Source organism: Oncorhynchus tshawytscha, linkage group LG33 (genome assembly GCF_018296145.1).
Source record: "Oncorhynchus tshawytscha isolate Ot180627B linkage group LG33, Otsh_v2.0, whole genome shotgun sequence".
Lineage (NCBI taxonomy): Eukaryota > Metazoa > Chordata > Actinopteri > Salmoniformes > Salmonidae > Oncorhynchus > Oncorhynchus tshawytscha.
In genome coordinates, this window is record NC_056461.1 from 9,357,028 (window position 1) to 9,373,718 (window position 16,691).

The following is a 16,691-nucleotide window of genomic DNA, read 5'->3' on the forward strand; positions in this document are numbered from 1 at the left end:
TCCCTTAAAACGTAGTTTTTGTGTTTAATATATAAAGTGCACGGTTCCTTTTTGTTAGACCTATGTCCTCTAAAACACCTGGTTCCTTTGCTCATTTGTGGTAGTTGTAATCTGGTTCTTTCCATTGCCTTGTAGCTGCGTCAGCTGGAGATGCAGTTGGAACAGGAGTCCACGAGAAACACGACCAGGAGGGACTGATATCTACACTCTGTGACCAGGTACACACACCATATATATATATATATATATATATATAGCTATGCAGGCACACACACACACACACAGAGTAATAGTTCTCAGTATAGACAGGGGCCTCATCAAACACCACGGGTACACAGCACCGCATGCTGCGTTAACAGACCTGCTATCACTGATAAAGTAACTGCGCACTCCTGAATTTACATATTGATAGACTGTTGGTCAGACTGCTGATACACACACATACATATACACCCTTATACGCAAACTCACTGCTGCACAAACTCAATCTCATTGGCGCTGTTGAGTCATGCTGGTCTTTCTATTAATGTGCCTCTGGGTCGTGTGTGTGTGTGTGTGTGTGTGTGTGTGTGTGTGTGTGTGTGTGTGTGTGTGTGTGTGTGTGTGTGTGTGTGTGTGTGTGTGTGTGTGTGTGTGTGTGTGTGTGCTTTCCAGTCCAGGCGTTGGGGAAGTATAGATTTTTCTAGTGTAACGCTCTCTAGGTGATGAATTCAGCATGTCACTTCTACCAACAGGCAATACAAAGACACCCAATATAGCAGGCAGCCCCGAGCCGCCTCAACACCACCACCTCACTCTGTCACTACAGGAAGATGTAGAGTCTGTTTATGCCTCCCCGTGTACAATGCATCAGCCCCGCTAACTCCCTCACAGCAACAAATTGAATTACAAACGTCACCAACCGACGTTAACTCATTGCCCCAGAGTTCCTCCATTCCTTGATATTGATGAGAGAGAGCGAACGAGAGAGGGTGTGAGGGAGTATGAGAGAGGGGAGAATTAGAGGGAGCATACTTATGTTCACACAAGACAGGAGAATTTCACCAGATAGGAAAGACTGATCCTAGAACCCCAGCACATAGACTATTGCAGCGAAGATACTGGAGGCTGAGACAGGGGATATAGTGAAAAAGCCTGGCACGACGTGACTCACCCCTCCTAGGGACGACATGGGAGAGCACTAGTAAGCCAGTGATTCTCTGCCCCTGCCCCATAATAGGGTCAGGAGCAGAGAACATCAGTGGAGAGAGGGGAGCAGAGACAGCAAGGGCAGTTCGTCACTCCAGTGCCATGCCGTTAACCTTCGCAACCCTGGGCCAGACTGCACTCAATCATAGGACCTACTGAAGAGAGGAGTCTTCAGGAGACTGAGTCTGCGTCTCTCGCATGGGTAGGTAGACCATTCCATAAAAATGTTGCACTATAGGAGAAAGCCCTGCCTCCAGCTGTTTGCTTAGAAATTCTCGGGATAATAAGGAGGCCTGCGTCTTGTGAGCGTATGTGTAGGTGTGTACGGCCGGCAGGACCAAATCGGAGAGATGGGTAGGAGCAAGCCCATGTAATGCTTTGTAGGTTAGCAGTAAAACCTTGAAATCAGCCTTTGCCTTAACAGGAAGCCAGTGTAGGGAGGCTAGCACTGGAGTAATATGATCAATTTTTTTTGTTTCTAGTCAGGATTCTAGCAGCCGTACTTAGCACTAACTGAAGTTTATTTAGTGCTTTATCCGGGTAGCCGGAGAGTACAGCACTGCAGTAGTGTAATCTAGGAGAAAAAAAAAGCATGGATTCGCTTTTCTGCATCATTTTTGGACAAAAAGCTTCAGATTTTTTGCAATGCTACGAAGATGGAAAAAAGCTGCTGTTGAAATATTCTTGATACTGTATGTTCGTCAAAAGAGAGACCAAAGTCCAGAGTAACGCCAATGTCCTTCCGTTTTATTTGAGACAACTGTACAACCACCAAGATTAATTGTCAGATCAAACAGCAGATCTGTGTTTCTTGGGACCTAGAACTAGTGTCTCTGTTTTGTCCGAGTTTAAAAGTAAAACATTTGCCGCCATCCACTTCCACATGTCTGTAACACAGGCTTCCAGTGTAGGCAATTGTGGGGCATCACCATGTTTCTTCAAAATGTACAGCTGTGTGTCGTCCGCATAGCAGTGAAAGTTGACATTGTGTTTCCGAATGACATTGTGTTTCCGAATGAGGAATATACGGTGAAATCAATAGTGGTTATTGAGGAACACCGAAACGTACAATTGATTTCTCAGAGGACAAACCATCCACAGAGACGAACAGATATCGCTCCCGAAAGATAAGATCTAAACCAGTCCAGAACTAGTCCGTGTTGACTAATTAGGGTTTCCAATCTCTCCAAAAGAATGTGGTGATCGATGGCATCAAAAGTGGCGCTAAGGTCTAGGAGCACGAGGACAGATGCAGATGCTTGGTCTAATGCCATGTAAAGGTGGTAAATGACCTTGTAGAGTGCGGTCTCTGTGCTATGATGGATCTAAAACCAGACTGTAGCGTTTCATATACATTATTTGTCTTCAGGAAGGCAGCTTTTTCAAAAAATGCTAAGAGGAATGGGAGAGACGATATAGGCCGATTTAGTTGTCAAAATGTTCCAGGTCGAGGTTTGGCTTTTTCAGGAGAGGCTTTATTGCTGACACTTTTAGTGAGTTTGGTTCACATCCGGAGGATAGGAAGCCATTTATTTTGTACAACATAGGAGGGCCAAGCACAGGAAGTAGCGCTTTCAGTAGTTCAGTTGGAATAGGGTCCAGTAGACAGCTTGAAGGTTTAGAGGCTATCACAAATTTTGTGAATGTGTAAAGAGATACAGGATTTTTTTAAACTTGAGTATCTCCATTGATCCTAAGTCCTGACAGTTCTGTGCAGACTCAGGACAACTGACTTTTGGAGAAATACATAGATTCAAAAAGGAGTCTGTAATTTGCATTCTAATGATCATGATATTTTTGTTGAAGAAAGTTCACGAATTCATCACTGCTGAAGTGAAGGCCATCCTCTTTTGAGGAGTGTTGCTTTTCAGTTAGATTTGCGACAGTATCAAAATAAATGTTGGATTGTTTTTATTCTCAATTAGGATGGAAAGGAGGCTGATCGAGCAGTGAGCGCTCTTCGATACTGCACGGTACTGTCATTCCAAGCTAGTTGGAAAACTTCCAGTTTGGTGGAGTGCCATTTCTGTTCCACTTTTGTAGAAGCTTGCTTCAGGGTTCTGATATTTTCTGTTTACCAGAGAGCTCATTTCTTGTGAGAAATGTTTTTTTGTTTTTAGAGGTGTGACTGCATTTAGGGTATTACGCAAGGTTACATTAGATCCTTGTTTAGGTGGTTAACTGATGTTTGTTCTCCGACATCCTTGGGTAGGTGGAGGGAGTCTGGATGGGCATCTAGGAATCTTCGGGTTGTCCAATAATTTATAGCACGGTTTTTGATAATCCTTGGTTGCGATCTGAGCAGATTATTTGCTAACGTAATAAGATGTTGGTCCGATAGTCCAGGATTATGAGGAAAAACATTGAGATCCACAATATTTATTCCACAGGACAAAACCAAATCCAGGGTATGACTGTGGCAATGCGTAGGTCCGAAGACATGTTGGACCAAACCCACTGAGTCGATGATGGCTCCGAACGCCTTTTGGAGTGGGTTTGTGGACCTTTCCTTGTGAATATTGAAGTCACCAAAAGTGTTAGTATTATCTGCCATCACTACAAGGTCAGATAGGGATTCAATGAGGAATGCTGTGTACGGCCCAGGAGGCCTGTAAACAGTAGCTATAAAAAGTGATTGAGCAGGCTGCATAGATTATGACTAGAAGCTCAAAAGATGAAAACAGTCATTTTTGTAATTTTTTATTTTATTTGCCTTTGTAAATGTTAGCAACACCTCCACATTTGCATGATGTGTGGGGGATATGGTCACTAGTGAAACCAGGAGGAGAGGCCTCATTTAACACAGTAAATTCAACAGGCTTGAGCCATGTTTCAGTCAAGCGAATCACGTAAAGGTTAGGATCAGTGATTAGTTCATTGACTATGACTGCCATGGACGTGAGGGATCTAACATTAAGTAGCCCTTATTTTGAGATATCACAATCTCTTTTAATAATGGCAGGAATTAGAGGATGTCTTTATTCCAGTGAGATTGCTAAGGCGAACACCGCCAATGTTTAGTTTTGCCCGAACAAGATCGAGGCACAGACACGGTCTTAATCGGGGCAGCTGAGCTGCCTACACCGACTGTGCTAGTGGCAGACTCCACTAAGCTGGCAGGCTGACTAACAGCCTGCTGCCTTGCCTGCACCCTGTCTCATCCTTCTGCCAGGTGGGCCACAGGGACTTTGACGTGGAGAAGAGACTGAGGAGAGATCTGAAGAGAACCCATGCTCTGCTGGTGGACGCTCAGCTACTACCGTCTACCATAGACAAACCTGGACACAACCAGGCCCCCGGCAGCAAGGAACACATAGAGCGCCTGCACTGCCAGGTACACACAGACACACTATGATGTTATGAAGGGGGATTCGAGGTGTGTTTAGATTCACAATAATAAAATATAGAAGCTTCCCGAGTGGAGTGGCACAGCGGTCTAAGGCACCGCAGTGCTTGAGCCGTCACCACAGATCCGGGTTCGATCCCAGGCTGTGTCACAGCCGGCCGTGACTGTGGGACCCATGAGGCGACGCACAATTGGCCCAGCGTCGTCCGGGTTAGGGGAGGGTTTGGCCGGACGGGATGTCCTTGTCCCATCGCGCTCTAGCGACTCCTGTGGCAGGCATGTCGCATCGCGCTCTAGCGACTCCTGTGGCAGGAATTGTCGCATCGCGCCTAGCGACTCCTGTGGCAGGCATGTCGCATCGCGCCTAGCGACTCCTGTGGCAGGCATGTCGCATCGCGCTCTAGCGACTCCTGTGGCAGGCATGTCGCATCGCGCTCTAGCGACTCCTGTGGCAGGCATGTCGCATCGCGCTCTAGCGACTCCTGTGGCAGGCATGTCGCATCGCGCTCTAGCGACTCCTGTGGCAGGCATGTCGCATCGCGCTCTAGCGACTCCTGTGGCAGGCATGTCGCATCGCGCCTAGCGACTCCTGTGGCAGGCATGTCGCATCGCGCTCTAGCGACTCCTGTGGCAGGCATGTCGCATCGCGCCTAGCGACTCCTGTGGCAGGCATGTCGCATCGCGCCTAGCGACTCCTGTGGCAGGCATGTCGCATCGCGCCTAGCGACTCCTGTGGCAGGCATGTCGCATCGCGCTCTAGCGACTCCTGTGGCAGGCATGTCGCATCGCGCTCTAGCGACTCCTGTGGCAGGCATGTCGCATCGCGCTCTAGCGACTCCTGTGGCAGGCATGTCGCATCGCGCTCTAGCGACTCCTGTGGCAGGCATGTCGCATCGCGCTCTAGCGACTCCTGTGGCAGGCATGTCGCAGTGCGCTCTAGCGACTCCTCTGGCAGGCATTGTGCAGTGCGCGCTGGTACAGTCGGCGGTTGTACATTGTTTCCTCCGACATGTTTATGTGGCTGGCTTCCGGGTTAAGCGAACAGTGTGGCTTGACAGGGTCGTGTTTGAGGACGCATGGCTCTCGTACCTTCGCCTCTCCCGAGTCCGTACGGGAGTTGCAGCGATGGGACAAGACTGTAACTACAAATTTGGATATCATGAAAAATGGGGAGAAAAAAGGGGGGTAAAATTTAAACATACCTTCCACTCCCTCTCTCTGTCAGTTGGGGGAGTGTGAAGCGAGGAGAGCTGGAGTATTTTCAGAAGACTCTGTCCATGGAACTGGAGAATGCTCAGAACTAGAGAACATCTGCAAACACAAGCATCTGGTGAGAGATAGAGGCCTTGTACTAGACTCTTACTACTACTGGTACTAGAACATTATAATTATCAGTCGTGTCCGGGAACTGTGAACATCAAAATGTTTGCAATCCCTCTGAAACCAACAGTAATAGCATCCTGTATATGTGTGACGACAACAATCTTTTGGAGAGAGCAGTTTTAAAGTGTGTGTGTGTGTGTCTACGTGTAGGTGGATGAGCAGGTAGTCCAGCTCCAACATGAGAAGTCAGATCTGTTGAAGAGACTAGAGGAGAACCAGGAGGACCTTGATGAACTCCTGAAGAAACACAAAGCCCTCATCGCTCAGGTGGGTTCCCTCTCTGCCTCATAGTGGCTCAAAACCATGTATAAAGACTTCGACATGTACTAAAAATGAAAGATGACCAAAAACCTGATCTTTCTCTCTCTCAGTCCTCCGGTGGTATCTCTCAGGTCAGAGAGTTGCAGGCTGAACTGGAGGAGGTCAATAAACAGAGACACACAGTACAGGAAGAGGTAAGGACTGAGAGCTGAGTAATGTGGGGAGATGGTGACCTTCACATGCTGTTATTGTGGATAGGAGACTGGCTGAAAAACCCACTCTGCCATTCCTCTTGTCCTTCACCCTCTCCTCTCCTCCTCCTCCTCGCCTCCTCCTCAGCTTGCAACGAGTGTGACCAGGGTGCAGCTCCTGGAGTCGTCCACCGTGGGCCGTAGTGTCGTCAGTAAGCAGGAGGCCAAGGTGTGTGACCTGCAGAACAAGTTGGAGTTCCAGAGAGGACAGGTCAAGAGGTTTGAGGTGAGACAATGACACAAAATGGACAGTAAACCCTAGATAGCATGTCTTTACTCACACACTTCTTCTTCCTCTGTCTCTCGCTCTCTGTCACTATAATATCTCTCAATTCAATTTCATGGTGCAATATTGGCATCGTATACATATTTCCAAAGCAGAAATTCTGGAAAGAATGAAAATAATCTCAGAAAAATCTCTGTAGGTGCTGCATCTGAGGGAGAGTGCTGTGTGCCTTGGAGAGGAGCTGGAACAGAGTGCTGAGACGGGGGCCAGGGAGAGAGAGACCAGGCAACGCCTCCACGAGATGGAAGACCTGGCTCAGAGAGAACAGGACAGTAGCCGCAGACGCATAGAGCTGGTAACACACACACACACACTATACACTGATTGTACAAAACATTAAGAACACCTTCCTAATATTGAGTTGCACCCCCGCCTTTTGCACTCAGAACAGCCTCAATTAATCCGGGCATGGACTCTACAAGGTGTGTAAAGCGTTCCACAGGGATGCTAGCCCATGTTGACTCCAATGCTTCCCACAGTTGTGTCAAGTTGGCTGGATGTCCTTTGAGTGGTGGACCATTCTTGATACACACGGGAAACTGTTGAGCTTGAAAAGCCCAGCAGCGTTGCAGTTCTTGACACAAACCGGTGCGCCTGGCACCTACTGTTACGCACGCCTCTATGAAGAGGGAACGCAACACCCTGCTACAACTAAACTCTCTGTGAAGCGAAAAAGGTATGGACTGTAGGTGCGAGTAAAAATGACAACAAGCAGAATGTGGTACCGTTTACAAGGACTTTATTCCTTTACACGGTAATATGGGGAAAAGGGGCTGGACGGAACAAAGCAAAGAAAATAAATCTCAAAGCCCCCCCCCCCCTCTCCTATCTTACCTGCCTACCCACTACTTACCTAATTTAGCACCACCTGGTGCCCTAACCAAAATACAAGGGGTGGTCCGCCCAGGTCTTACCTAGTGTGTCTAGACAGCGAATATGCTACGGGTATATGTATGCCCGCGGGCCTCTTGCCTAAGCACTCCCTAGGTGCCTTCCCCTTTCCCCCTGGGAACAAATGAAACAGAATATTAAACAATTTCAAACAAACTAAGAAACAAAAGGATGTCAAATAAGCTCTATCTGAGCAACAAACTCACAGAACATACCACTTTCCAGCAATGTACTCCCAGCAAAATCAACCTCTATCACAATCTCTACAATGACCTCCCAGCAAATCTCTCTAGCAAAAAAGAACTCCTGAACAGAACACTGGCTTTTATATAGCTTCTGAAGGAATGGGTAATTGGAGACAGCTGTGTCTTGACGAGGGGGCGGGGTCAGCTCTCCAATTAGCCCTGGAGTCGACCAATCAGCTGCTTGAGGGATTTCAGGAAGCCATTTCCTGAAATAAACACATGCAAATACACAATCTACAACACATAATCTGGGGAACGTAACACGCCCACCACAAAAATTGCAAACCTAGTTTAGACCTAGAGCGTCAGCAACCACATTCGTCGAGCCCTTCACATAAGCTATCTGTACATTATATCTTTGCACAATCAGAGCCCACCGCATAAGGCGGCGGTTCTGGTTGTACATTTGTTTCAAGAACACCAATGGATTATGGTCTGTGAAGACCACTACAGGCAAGGCATTGGAGCCCACATATACCTCAAAGAACTGTAAGGCAAGCAATAAAGCCAGCGTCTCTTGTTCGATTGTAGAGTACCTTGACTGACACGAGTTGAACTTACGGGAGAAGAAACTGACGGGCCGATCCACTCCGTCTTCATCTTCCTGTAAGAGAACCACACCCACCCCCATAATACTAGCATCTACCTCCAACTTAAAAGGTTTGTCAAAGTTGGGGGCGGCAAGCACTGGGGCACTACAAAGTAGCGCTTTAGCGGACTCAAAAGCGTAGTTACAGTCCTTGGACCACTTGAATGGTACCTTGGGACTAAGCAGAGATGAAAGGGGAGCAACTACCGTCGAGAAATTCTTACAGAATGTACGATAGTACCCTACCATCCCTAGGAATCTGCGCAACTGGCGGCGAGTAGTGGGAGCAGGAAAAGCAACAATTGCTTCCACTTTGCCAGTTACTGGGCGCACTTGACCTCGTCCCACTTGTTTCCCTAAGTAAGTCACTGTAGCCTTCCCAATCTCACACTTGGCCAAATTGAGGGTTAAAGAAGCCTTCTCCAACCGCTGAAACACACTTTTCAAAGTGGAGAGATGATCAGACCAAGTAGACGAATGAATCACCACATCGTCAAGGTACGCAGTACAATTTGGCACATCTTCAAACACAATGTTAACTAGCCGCTGAAAAGTAGCAGGTGCATTACACATGCCAAAGGGCATCACAGTGTATTGTACAAAGTTATCTGGCGTAACAAAAGCCGATATGTCAGAAGCTCGAGAGGTCAGAGGCACCTGCCAATAACCTTTTAACAAATCTAACTTACTAACGTAAGCAGCAGAGCCTATTCTATCAATACAGTCATCTAAGCGAGGTAGAGGAAAAGAATCAGACTTTGTAACTGCATTTACGCGACGATAGTCCGTACATAAGCGGGACGTACCGTCAGGCTTAGGAACAAGAATACATGGAGAACTCCAGGAGCTGTTACTGGGTTTTGCCATGTCATTCTGTAATAAATAAGCTACCTCACTTTTCATTACCTCTCTTTTCTTAGCATTAACCCGGTACGGATGCTGACGTATAGGAACAGCGTTCCCCACATCCACGTCATGTTCCAAGATGGATGTGCGACTTGGAATGTCCTGAAACACACTGAGAAAACTGTTTATCAATAGGATAAGATCCTTAGTTTGATCATTATCCAAATGTTCCATTTGAGAGGGTAACTTCTTCAGCATCTCTGAATTACATAGGCGTTCACCTTGCTGTAATGTATGGCGTAACTCCAACCCGTCCTCCTTATCCTCATCTAGGTCCCAGCCAGGCTTCAGCACCACCGCAGCCACACTGGAGACGGCGGGCTGGACCGGCTTACCTGAGGAACTGTTGGGAGAATCACGTACATAATATGTTTTCAGCATGTTAACATGACACACACGGGAAGAACGCCTTCGATCTGGTGTCTTTATCACTCTTTCAAACGGTTCCCCTACCACAGGAATCGGGCAGAGTGGCACTCGTGGAACTGTTTGATTCACTTTCCCAGTGAGTTGACATATGTGACATGTTTTACAAAATTGGACCACGTCAGACTTCAAACCTGGCCAGAAGAAATGACGAAGGACCCGGTTATAGGTCTTTGTGATCCCCAAGTGTCCAGACCACGCCTGGTCATGGGCGAGTGACAGCACCTGCTGTCGGAATGGTGTAGGAACAACCACTTGACACACTTCACTCCAGTCATTAATGGTGTCATGAGATGCCCATTTACGCATCAAAACTCCTGCTTCCATAAAGTAGGCAGTCTCTCTAGTTTTAGCTTCCTCAATGGAAATTACCGAAGCAAAACACTTGCGAAGACTGGTGTCTTCTTTTTGACATTCAATCACCTTCTCAGGGGTGACAGACAAAAGAATGTCATGTAATTGGGGCGCGATTTCGTTTTCCACTGCCTTAGTTTTTACGGGGTAAAACTGTCGGCAATGCAGAAGGAATACTCAGTGCATTGTCTTCTACCTCAACATTCTCAAAAATAGAACTAGCCAAATCCACCACATCTCCTAGCTTGCGAGATTGTGCCCTCGTTAACACACAAGCAGGAAAAACATGTGGAAATGCTTGAACCAATTTCTCATCTGTAGTTCTGATTTCTGGGTTGTCTACTACCTCTAACACAGGAGTGACATTACCACCAGCAATATCATTCCCTAGTAGCAATTTTACTCCTGATACTGGCAGTGTAGACACTACACCAACACGGAAACGTCCTGATACCAAGTCTGACACTAAGTGGACCCAGTGTAATGGTACAGGTACGTTTTTTGTCTCTATCCCCTGTAATATGACATGTGAGCCACAATACGTTTCAGGAGACCAGGGTAAAGCATCAGTAATGATTACTGACTGCGCCGCCCGGTGTCACGTAGGATTTGGATAGGCTTTTGATCAGTTGGTTCTCCTGTTAAGGAAACATAACCGGCAGAGATAAACGGAGCATAGACAGGATCCGGTTTCTCAAATGCTGAGTCAATATCTCGATCCAATGGACGATCCAAAGACTTGACTAAACCCAAACTTTTCATTTTTGGGGACGGTGACTGGGACTGTTGCGGTTTATTTTTCAAAACTGGGCAGTCCGCAATCACGTGACCCTTTTGGTGACAGTAATAACATTCACGGATTTCTTGAAAAGGCTTAGGGTTGTTAGAGGAAAAGCGACCTGAACGAGGAACTGATGACGTAATCGTCCGGCCTTCAAAACGTGGTGCACCAAAGACAGTCTTGTGTGTCAAAGCGTACTCATCTGCCAACACTGCTGCTTGGGCCAATGTCACCACTTTCTGTTCATTTAAATGAACTACAAGTCTATCTGGGAGGTTGCTTTTAAAGTCCTCCAACAGCATCATCTCCCGAATATCAGCAAAGGTGTTAGCTTTGCTGGCTGAACACCAACGACTAAACAGACTCTTTGTCCCTAGCAAATTCAACAAATGTACGGTGAGATGTTTTTTTGTGGTTCCTGAAGCGCTGCCTATAAGCTTCAGGCACCAACTCATAAGCCCGCAACACGGTAGTTTTAACTGTATCGTAATGTAAACTGTCTTCCAGGGAGAGAGCAGCTACTACTTCCTGGGCTTTCCCAGACAATTTACATTGTAACAGAAGCGGCCAAACCTCGAGTGGCCAATGCAGCGCAGCGGCCACACGCTCAAACGCAGAGAAATAGTAATCAACTTCCGACTCTCGGAATGGAGGGACTAAAGCTATGTTTTTACTCACATCGAAGTGGGCTTGATGATGAGCAGCTTGTGGAGTCGCACTGGAGCCAGCATCTAGCTCCAGTTGTCGGATCCTCACCTCCTTGTCAGCTTCTATTTTCCTAATTTCAAGTTCAAAATTCATCTGTCTCTCTTTATCTTTTTGCTCCATTTCTAACCGAGCCAGCCTCACCTTCAGCCTAGCAGTCCCATCTGAACAACCCGAAGCAGAAGATAAAGGATCGAATCGGGGCAATGTAAAAGGGGTACGAGGAACCCCTTCCTCCGCCCTGTCCTCCGACTTGGCATCAGAAGGTCTACCCGTCTCCTCTCCTTACAATGAGAGAATTTGTTCCCTCACTAAACCCTCCCTGACTAGCACCAACAGCTCAGCCTTTAGGGCTTTTTCAGGGAATACAAAGCCATAATGATCAGCTATAGCTACAAGGTCTACTTTACGAAACCTCACCAAACAATCAATAGAGGGCGCTTCAAAAAACTTGGAGATGGCTGAGGCAGCCATCTTTTACAATGCAGTCTCCTGAACACACTAACTAAACAAGTCATCCAAACTCACAACCTACCATCACACCTCAATCACTAACCACAGAGCTCAGAGCAGCAGGGTCCGGTGGGTTTAATGGAAAGATCCCGGATGAGCCCCCATTATGTTACGCACGCCTCTATGAAGAGGGAACGCAACACCCTGCTACAACTAAACTCTCTGTGAAGCGAAAAAGGTATGGACTGTAGGTGCGAGTAAAAATGACAACAAGCAGAATGTGGTACCGTTTACAAGGACTTTATTCCTTTACACGGTAATATGGGGAAAAGGGGCTGGACGGAACCAAAGCAAAGAAAATAAATCTCAAAGCCCCCCTCTCCTATCTTACCTGCCTACCCACTACTTACCTAATTTAGCACCACCTGGTGCCCTAACCAAAATACAAGGGGTGGTCCGCCCAGGTCTTACCTAGTGTGTCTAGACAGCGAATATGCTACGGGTATATGTATGCCCGCGGGCCTCTTGCCTAAGCACTCCCTAGGTGCCTTCCCCTTTCCCCTGGGAACAAATGAAACAGAATATTAAACAATTTCAAACAAACTAAGAAACAAAAGGATGTCAAATAAGCTCTATCTGAGCAACAAACTCACAGAACATACCACTTTCCAGCAATGTACTCCCAGCAAAATCTACCTCTATCACAATCTCTACAATGACCTCCCAGCAAATCTCTCTAGCAAAAAAGAACTCCTGAACAGAACACTGGCTTTTATATAGCTTCTGAAGGAATGGGTAATTGGAGACAGCTGTGTCTTGACGAGGGGGCGGGGTCAGCTCTCCAATTAGCCCTGGAGTCGACCAATCAGCTGCTTGAGGGATTTCAGGAAGCCATTTCCTGAAATAAACACATGCAAATACACAATCTACAACACATAATCTGGGGAACGTAACACCTACTACAATAGCCCGTTCAAAGGCACTTAAATCTGTCCTGCCCATTCACCCTTTGAATGGCACACATTCACAATCCATGTCTCAAGGCTTAAAAAATAATTCTTAAAAAATTCCAGAAAATGATGTCATGGCTTTAGAAGCTTCTGATAGGCTAATTGACATCATTTGAGTCAATTGGAGGTGTACCTGTGGATGTATTTCAAGGCCTACCTTCAAACTCAGTGCCTCTTTGCTTGACATCATGGGAAAATCAAAAGAAATCATCCAAGACCTCAAAGAAAATTGTAGACCTCCACAAGTCTGGTTCTTCCTTGGGAGCAATTTCCAAACATTTGAAGGTACCACGTTCATCTTTACAAACAATAGTACGCAAGTATAAACACCATGGGACCACGCAGCCGTCATACCGCTCAGGAAGGAGACGTGTTCTGTCTCCTAGAGATGAACGTACTTTGGTGCAAAAAGTGCAAATCAATACCAGAACAACAGCAAAGGACCTTGTGAAGATGCTGGAGGAAACAAGTACAAAAGTATCTATATCCACAGTAAAACGAGTCTAATATCGACATGAAAGTCCGCTCAGCAAGGAAGAAGCCACTGCTCTGAAACTGCCATAAAAAAGCCAGACTACGGTTTGCAACTGCACATGGGGACAAAGATCGTACTTTTTGGAGAAATGTCCTCTGGTCTGATGAAACAAAGATGGAACTGTTTGGCCTTAATGACCATCGTTATGTTTGGAGGAAAAAGCGGGAGGCTTGCAAACTGAAGAACACCATCCCAACCGTGAAGCACAGGGGTGGCAGCATCATGTTGTGGGGGTGTTTTGCTGCAGGAGGGACTGGTGCACTTCACAATATAGATGTCATCTTGAGGAAGGGAAATGTGAATATATTGAAGCAACATCTCAAGACATCAGTCAGAAAGTTAAAGCTTGTTCGCAAATGGGTCTTCCAAATGGACAATGACCCCAAGCGTACTTCCAAAGTTGTGGCTTAAGGACAACAAAGTCAAGATATTGGAGTGGCCATCACAAAGCCCTGATCTCAACCCTATAGAAAATTTGTGGGCAGAACTGAAAAAGCTTGTGCGAGCAAGGTGGCCTACAAACCTGACTCAGTTACACCAGCTCTATCAGGAGGAATGGGACAAAATTCACCCAACTTATTGTGGGAAGCTTGTGGAAGGCTACCTGAAACGTTTGGCCCAAGTTAAACAATTTAAAGGCAATGCTACCAAATACTAATTGAGTGTATGTAAACTTCTAACCCACTGGGAATGTGAAAGAAATAAAAGCTGAAATCACTCTACTATTATTCTGACATTTCACATTCTTAAAATAAAGTGGTGATCCTAACTGACCTAAGACAGGGAATTTTTACTAGGACTAAATGTCAGGAATTGTGAAAAACTGAGTTTAAATGGATTTGGCTAAGGTGTATGTAAACTTCCAACTTCACCTGTACATACTACACACACTTTACACACCACAAAGAGAGAACAGGATAGTAGCAGCAAACATATGGCGCGCACAAGAGCAGGGTGTTAGTTGTAGTGATTGTGTCGTCTGTGTGTGTGTAGGCTGTATGTGTGTGTGTGTGTATATGTGCCTGTTATGTATTCTGAGAGCGTCCGTAACACTGATGCCTTTTCACGACCTAATGACCAACCACACAGACACACAAAGCTCTCAGAGCGAGATACAAACACACTCACACGCACTCTCTGTCTCCCCAGCGTTCTCTCTCTAGCTGTGCCACTGTCTGGCTGTGATTAATCCTCATTGCCTTCTCAAGGTTAAGGATACACACACACACCCCATCCCACTTCTCATGTCTCTATGACAACCACTAAACCCCCACCCTGACACACACACACACACATAAAGGGTGTGTGTCATATGTGCGCTAGTGTGTGTGTTGTAAATATGAGTGAATGAGCTAGTGTGTGTGAGGGAGAGCGGGATGACAGGATGAGAGCAGGGAAAGGGGAAGATGAATAAATAAATCACTCCTTTCTTTTTCCGTTTAAATACGGAAGAATGCTCCTCGAGAACCCTGACCAACAGACACACTACAGGAAATCAAAGGACCCGCGGATGTGTGTGTGTGTACGTCAGAGTATATGACTGCTGATGCGATAATGACTGGGCATTGTGATAAGACTCATCCATTCTGGCCTGTATTGAGTAGCATGGATAAACTTACAGTTGGCCAGTGACACGGGCGCATTCACACACATCCTTAGCGTTCCTTGTGGGCAGTCTGTCACCTCACCAATGGACACATCTCTCTCTTTCTCTCTCTCTGTGTTCTCAGGAGATGCAAGTGACGGAGCTGAGTACAGTCCGCCAGACATTACAAGCCGATCTGGAGATCCACCGTATCGTTGATCCGCAGGCCTCCCTGGAGGAAGTGGAGTCTAGTGATGAGAGTGACTCATATCTTGCTGTGTTGGATGGTGTGAGAGCGGTATCGGGGGCAGGGTTAAAGCAATGGTGTGTGTGGGAAGAATGACTGTTAGGAGTCAAGGACGGGTACAGGTGTGATCACAAAGAAGTGACGTTATCACTGATATTACCACTGACCTTTGACCCCTCTCCCCAAGTGTTGCGACGGCTGTGGAATCCTTGACCAGAAAGAGAGACCTGTAAGAACCCTGGGTCCCTGTGTGTGTTTTTAGACCAGTCTGATCTGACTTGATCCCAGGACTGTTGATGATGTGGACAGACCGAGCATGTTGCAATGCTGGTTGTGAGCGGAATAGCCTTGTTGCGAGTGGCTAGATGTCTGAGCTGTAGTCTGACTGTTACTGTCTACGGCGGCACCTGACACCATCTCCCTGTTGGTTTTGTCTTGTGGTCTGTGGGTGGACCGGTTCGAGGACCACAGGGCTGGAGCAAAGAGCGACGAGCACGAAACGTTTAAGAAGTCACAATGAGCTTGTCTCTGTTCTAAGGTGTGTGTGTATGAGAGTTCACCTGCTTTGATATTCCCCTATTCCCTGTGGCAGCAGTACAATCAGCAACCAGTCGATCACAGACACCATGAGCACTTATAGCTTCCGGTAAGTCGTCAGTTCAAATTGATTCAGCACAGTTCAACTTTAATAATTAAATTCAATAGCAACTGGATAGATACGAATCCTCTTTTATATATTACATTTCTGATTATCCTCCCTCTCCTGTGCGGACCCAGATGAGGGTTCAGAACCAGGGGGTGCGGTTGGTAATGGGGATAGTTCAGGTCTTGGTCGGGCCTCCTCCCTCTCCGAGCTGTTAGAAGGTCTTCGTAAGTGGCACGGGAGGGCAGATGGCAGTACTACTTCTCTCCCAGACTACTGGGGCCTCAACCCTCTCCTTAGGCCCAGAGGACCTTCATCAGGAGCCTCACAGCATCCTCAAACCTCCTTCCCCACTGCTGCCCCGAGCCGCCAGTCTAGGCAAAATAAGCGAACCCCAGGATTCATCAGCAGCCTCCAGGGACTCGAGCCAAACTCGACAGCTCCTCCAACTCTTCCCCCCCCGAAGAACCAAACCAATGAGACGCAGGCTGCTGGATAGGGCTATCTTTTATTTATTTTACCGTTATTTTACCAGGTAAATTGACTGAGAACATGTTCTCATTTGCAGCAACGACCTGGGGAATAGTTACAGGGGAGAGGAGGGGG

General features: G+C 46.8%; 1 long non-coding RNA gene and 1 pseudogene across 2 annotated transcripts; both read left to right on the top strand.

The window, feature by feature from the left end:
- The window catches only part of LOC112231496, a 34,349-nt pseudogene extending 17,658 nt beyond the window's left edge, over nt 1-16,691 (top strand).
- LOC121841676 lies at nt 135-4,495 on the top strand. 2 transcript variants are annotated; one of them, XR_006080713.1, is made up of 4 exons: nt 135-218; nt 1,220-1,390; nt 3,579-3,678; nt 4,361-4,466. It is a non-coding gene; the product is annotated as an uncharacterized LOC121841676 (long non-coding RNA). The 2 variants fall into 2 exon arrangements; XR_006080714.1 differs by lacking the exon at nt 3,579-3,678 and having other exon boundaries at nt 4,361-4,495.